This window comes from Lycium barbarum, chromosome 10 (genome assembly GCF_019175385.1).
Source record: "Lycium barbarum isolate Lr01 chromosome 10, ASM1917538v2, whole genome shotgun sequence".
NCBI lineage: Eukaryota > Viridiplantae > Streptophyta > Magnoliopsida > Solanales > Solanaceae > Lycium > Lycium barbarum.
The window spans coordinates 114,748,315-114,754,990 of NC_083346.1; positions in this window are offsets into that span (position 1 = coordinate 114,748,315).

Below are 6,676 nucleotides of genomic sequence, written 5' to 3' on the forward strand. Positions count from 1 at the left end.
CATTCTTTCCTATGCACCTTGTTTTTTAACTTTCACAAACAATTTGGAGGGGTATTCGCATTTCAATTTCACATGCAAGAGACTAACTCTATTAGTACCAAACAAGCCAAGAGTTTTCATATTTTTCCTCAAAGAAAATAAAATAATAAAAGTGACTAATCCACAACATGTCAAAAGAACAAAATTTTTGAGCAAGTTTCAAAATATAATGCGCTACCACGTGTCACCCCCAACTATAAACATTGCAGTGTCCTCGCTGCACATAATCAAAACAAAACATAAAAAAAGAAAAGGAAAAAAAAAAAATTTACTCACTGTCACCACATGCGACGTGACATGCGATTCGCATGTATGACATGCGAGTCGCATGTGATGTCACCCGTAATTTTTTTTTTTTTTACTCTCTGTCACCACATGCGACGCGACATGCGAATTGCATGTTATGACACCAGAAAAATAAAATCGCAACTTTTACTGGTTTTGGGGGCTGTCCGGGTATCCGATATGCTCAAAATAACTCCAAAAATTTTGAAACTTTGCAGATTAGTCAAAAACCATAAACTAAACTATTCTAAAAAATAAAATTTCAAAAACGATTTAAAACTTTTAAAACGATGGGTTACCTCCCACCAAGCGCTTGATTTAATGTCGCGGCACGACGGTTACCTTTACCACTTTTCCTTCCATTTGGAAGATATGAATTTGCGCTCCAACATTGAATCAAGATTATGATGACGCTCATGGGGCGGTGGTAGAAAAACAAGGAGGCCAACTCTCGGGTGTCACATTTTGCACTTCTTGGCCCTTAAGTGAGGCATGTCATTTTGTCTTCTTGGCATAGCAAACTTCAAAATGAAAGCGCTTTGATCTTCATCTCCAAAATTCTCCTTAGGCTCGGTTAGTTCAACTTCCATTTCACTAACCAAGCATAATGTTGAAAAATGGTTGGAATGAGGTTCAACGCGCTCAAATTCCAAATTTGCATGAATTTTGACATCCTCACCCAAAAATGAATTAGAGTCTTCAAAAACCATTTCATGAACTTTTTTATGAAACTCTAGTATCATTTATTCAATCTCGGCATCTTGCATTATTTTTGGATTGGTCGGTTGGCAATTCATCATTAGCTCTTGAAAATCAATGTTGACTACTTTTTCATTGGAAACTAACTTAAAACTACTATCCATGACTATTTGATGTTGAGTATTGCATACCTCAACTTTTGCATTCAATTCGGCATTCAAGTCACGGATAGCAATTTCAAGTTACTTCAACTCTTGACTTTGCTCAACATGGATTTTTAAAAATTCTTCCATCATCCTTGAAATGCCTTTACGATGATCTCCATAGGCTCCAAGTTGTTGAGCTTGAGTCATAAGCCAATCTTGGCTCACAATTTCCACTTTCTCAAGGCTTTCTTCAAGTTGAGGGTCATTCAAAGCTTGTACAAATTCACCCTTGGAGACATTCATGTTTTGGCCCCTTTCTTGCCTACTTTCAACACCCTCAAGTTGTTAAGCATTATGAGTATGAACCAATGATTTCATTTGATCCTCCAAGGTGTGAATAGCTTTGTCATTGCAATTAATTGCTTGCCTCAAGTCATCAAGTGGTTGCCTCAAGTCCTTAACTGCTAAGTCCTGTTTTTCCACTTTTTCAAGAATGGTCTCCAACATGAGCATTATCCTCTCATTTTGAGCATTTGAGGCCTCTTCCACTTCCATATCCCTACTATCATCAAAATCAAAACTAGAATAGTCATAGTGGGGGTTCGGGGAAGGGAAGGACAAATAAGCACAATTATCCCAATGACCATTTTGACCACCACACCTATCACAAATACTCCACTCATAGGTTTGGGATTGTGCGCACAATCCGCCCCCGGGAGAATTCAAACAATTTTGCCATGAGTGTGGTCCTCCACAATAAAGACAAGGGTCATCAAAGTATGAACAACTACCATTCGACCAATTTTCATTATATGATGCCATTATTTTATTTTATTTTTAATTTATTTTAGCAAAAGCAAAAACTAGACAGTTTTGCAAAAACTGGACAGTTTTGCAAAAACTGATCAGTTTTTTTTTTTTTTAAATAAAGCAAAGAAAGTTTGGACCAAAGAAAGTTAGCTTAAATCTCAAACTAACCCAAATACGCCAAATTGTTCCCCGGCAGCGGCGTCATTTTTTGATAACGTCCAAATACACTCCTCAAAGAGAAAGTGTACATGGTCGTATGCAATATATTTACCCAACTATGAGTCGGGGTCGATCCCACAGGGAACAATATGCTAGGCGATTAAGAAAGTAAGGAACTTTCACCAACTACGCTAAAGTCAAACGATAGATGATATTTTGGTTTTTGTTTGAGAATATTATAACTAATGCGGAAATGTAAACTAACCTAAAAAGCGAGTAAAATGATCAATGGCCACAAGTATGGATAATAGGAGATTACACTCAAGTAACGATCCAACGTATTTTACGATTTTACAACTAAGAGCGGGTTTGTGTTGATAGATAATGATATCTAAAAGTCTTCCAACCAAATCAATGAATTTCACTCTAAGCTTTTCCAAGCCTTAGAGTGTGATATTAGGCACAATCAATTTAACCTCAAGTAACTATCCTCTTCCGAGCTCAAGTTATTAGATGAGTTTAATGACCCAAATTCTTGTTAATTAATCTTTCACAACCTAGATTTCCTCTTCCGAGCTCAATCTAAGTAAATGGGTGAGTCCTAGGGTTAGCTAATCCCTTTGGAAACATTCAAGAACGAGATTAATTAAATCAACAAAGACCCACTTCAATAGCAATAAGAATCATTCAATACATAAGCATAACAAGAGTTTCAAACCAAACTTTAATCAAGAATATTTTCATAAACAAGATTCAAGTCATGGAATAGAAAGATACACACTTAGATATACAATACAAAGCAAGGAATTGAAGAAATGAATTAAAGGTTTAAGAAATGCTCAACCAAATCTTCAACCAAATCTTCAACCCCAAAGTGTGCTGTAGAAAAACCTAGTCTCCAAACTTAATGAAAAACTGCCAAAGATTATACTGTTTTGCCCCAAGCTCTCTTTTTGTAGCTCCTCTAATTCTTCCAAGTTCAAAAGAATGACAAAATATGCCCCAACTTTCAGTTTTTGCAGTTCTGCCCATTTTTTGCAGTTCTGTCCCGTTTTTGCAAAACTGTCCACTTTTGACAGTTTTGCAAAAATGTCCAGTTTGGCCTCTTTTTGACTTTCTTTTCACTTGTTTCTTCCGATCACTTCTAAATCACATAAAACTGGATAGAGCACCAATATCTCATAAATCAGCCGAGGTGCAGCATCTGCGACACAGTATGCGACTCGCAGGTTCCACATACGAGTCGCATGTGTTGCATCATTGTCTTATTTTGTTTGGCCATTCTCTGTCAACAGATGTTGCACCACCTGCGACTCGCATGCAGTACCTGCGATTCGCAGGTGGTGCTCTGGTTCATTTCAGCTATCTTGGCTTGTTTTGCTCTATTTTGTTCCATTTTGGTACATTTTGATCCATTTTGCTCTTTTATGCTCTCCGGGCATCTTTTCCTACAAAACAACATAAAAACACAAAAAGTAACAAGAAAAGTGCTTAAAGAGTCACAAAAACTTAAGGAATTAGCATCGAATATCGCGTAATTTCACGACTCATCAGTAAACACCTACAGATTTGTAAAACAAGTTGACAGACTCATTTTTCATATTATCACATTTATAAGTATAGACGCAATCAGACATAACATCCTTTAATCATACTTGTGAATCATCAAGTGCATCGCAAACGAGATTCAGAACACATTCCACCAGTCAAACCTTATAAACACGGAAGAAGACTACTTAGCATGTCACTTACAATAACTAATTGATTTGAATTTAACTAACACAAGGACAGATTAATACACAAGTTATTTCATACCCTTAAGCTAACCACATGATTGTTTCACCGATTCATACTAGATTGACTAGGTCATATTGGACTAGATTTAACTCAATTAAACTGACATGAACGACTATAAACAACAAGTGATTATACATGCTTAACTGATCATCAACCAAATTAACTGAGAATGAAACCTAAATAAATCTATAAAACTTACTGGATTGAATTATCAACATACAAATGAACAATATTCAAACTAAATCAATCATGCTAATAGCCTAAACTAAGTAATAAAAGCCGCATCCAACAAGATCCATACTGAGCTAAAACATAATAATGACTAATCTAACAACAATAACTAAGCTAAACATCAAACTAAACCATATGAGCATATAAACCTACGAAACTAAAAATGAAGGGAAAGGAATGGGATTTACCTTCTTCGGGTACAGCGAAGTGAGGCTTCGAATCTCCGAACTACCTCGAATCACCACAAACTCCGAGCTCTCAGGCACTCAGATTCGAACAAATACCAAAGGCAAAAACAAAACAGGATTTAATATTTTGAGACGATATCAATAAAATTAAAAACTAGTATTTTTAAAGGGGAATTTGAGCGATTAAAGACTTGTATTTTCGGGGTATTCAAAGCGGCTCAAACTTGTTTTTCTTTTTTAGGGAATTTCCGCGGCTAAAAGGACTCAATTTTTTTAGAGAATTTCAGCGGTTCAAGACTTGCCCTAAATGACTGGAAAACGATTATTTATAGGAAAAATGTCTAGGGTTCCTCTAGGGTTCAAAAAAAATGAGCGGGATTTTAAATTGAAGTTCGTTCAAATCAAACGTTGAGATGCTGGCTATGTCATTCGAATCAGAAAGAAGAAGACAAACCTCATTAAAATTTCATACCCGAACATGAAAAAGAACTAACAGGAAAAGATTTTTTTTGCTTTGCAAACGGACGAAGTCTATTAAAATGCTCTCAAATTGAAAGCAGAGGGCAGGAAAAGAGAACAAAGATCCAAACCTCCAACCGTTGACCTCTGAACCGATCATTAATTTCTTTCCTAAGATGGCCATGCACGGCCTGTAATCGCGAAAGGTTCGCTGCTATTTGCTAAGACCGTCGATGAGAGAGAGCGGGTGAAGAAAGAGGGAGAAGAGAGAGAAAGTGGGGTGTGCGACGGATGAAAGGAATAGAAACCCTAGTGGTTTCATTTGTTTTGAACGAGTCGGGGTCGGGTCCGGGTAGTGGGCCGGGTTATTGGGTTAAAATAATGGGTTGAATTGAATATTGTTTTGGGCTGGGTCGGCTGAAGAATTAAACGTGGGCTGGGTAGTGAGTTTGGTATTAAAATGTGGGCTAATCACAATGGGCTGGTCCGAAAGTGAATATAAATTGATTGGGGCGGATGGGCTAAAATATATATTTGCTTCTTATGCTATTTTGGGCTTCTAAATTTGCATAAAAGATCTATTTTAATTAAAACTATTACCTATTATAAAAGTATGTATTTATCAGTGCTCGGATAAAATAAAATTATATGACGTCGTAATGGTCGTGCGACAATATCAGTAAATAAACGCTATTATTTAACTGCGCAAAATAGATGCGATGCGTGTGCATAAGGTGGTAAAAATGCTGAAATGGATACAATGTAAATTATAATAATTATGATAATAATAATAATAATAATAATAATAATAATAATAATAATAATAATAATAATAATAATAATAATAATAATAATGGTAGTGGTAGTAGTAACGGTAGTAAAATAAAAATAATAACAGCAGTGACTACAATAGGATAATGAAACGCCGGTATTAATAAAAGCTAATAATTGTAGTAAAGTATAAATAATTATTTTTTTAAAGTTGCCCAAAAATACTAGAAGCGTAAATAGATATTTTGGAGGAAGGCGGAACAAAATTGGGTGTCAACAGCACCAACCATAGGGTGCCTTTGTTACATCTCAGAAGTTTTGAGTTGTTGCGTTGTGAATAGACTAACGCGAGCTTAAGGTAAGCATGAAGTCCTTATGAGGTTAAGTATTAGATAGCTTAAAGTGTGTACCATCGGATTTTGAAGTCATATGATTATGTGAAACTAAGTTCGTTGGAGGAAGTGAGATGTAAGTCATGTTTGGAAAGGTTTTCGCCATAATTGAGCTAATATTTATTTAGTAATATCTTGAGGAGGGGCTATGGGGACTCTTGTATGGTTAATGATGTGTTATGTAAGTGTTAATAAGGTTCCATAAGGATTGGAAGTCGAACGAATCAACGAGAACAACTTCGGAAAAGTTGAGTTATACGACCACTTATATGGTTCGTATAACTTTATAAGGTCCGTATAGCCTTTCCAGAGAAGGCCAATCCCTAGTGGGATTATACGGTCACTTATACGGACCGTATAAGTGTCCGTATAACCAAATCGGGTCACTTTTTCCAGATTTTTTCCTTTATATATATATATATATATATATATATATATATGACCCAAGCTCATATTTTTCATTTCCCACTTCTCCCAAACCCTTAAAAGCTCTAGAACCTTCTCCTAAGCATATTCCACTCAAACCCAAGAGAAATCAAAGATCAAATTTCAAGAATCAAGGTATCCATGTGTTGGAAGACTTGCTAGGGTTAGTAGATTTCAAGAATTCCTTGGGTATTGAAGCTACGGTTTTCATACAAGTTGATAACTTGCTCCAAAGCTCATTTTTATGAGGTAAAAGGTTAGTCTTCATGCTTAT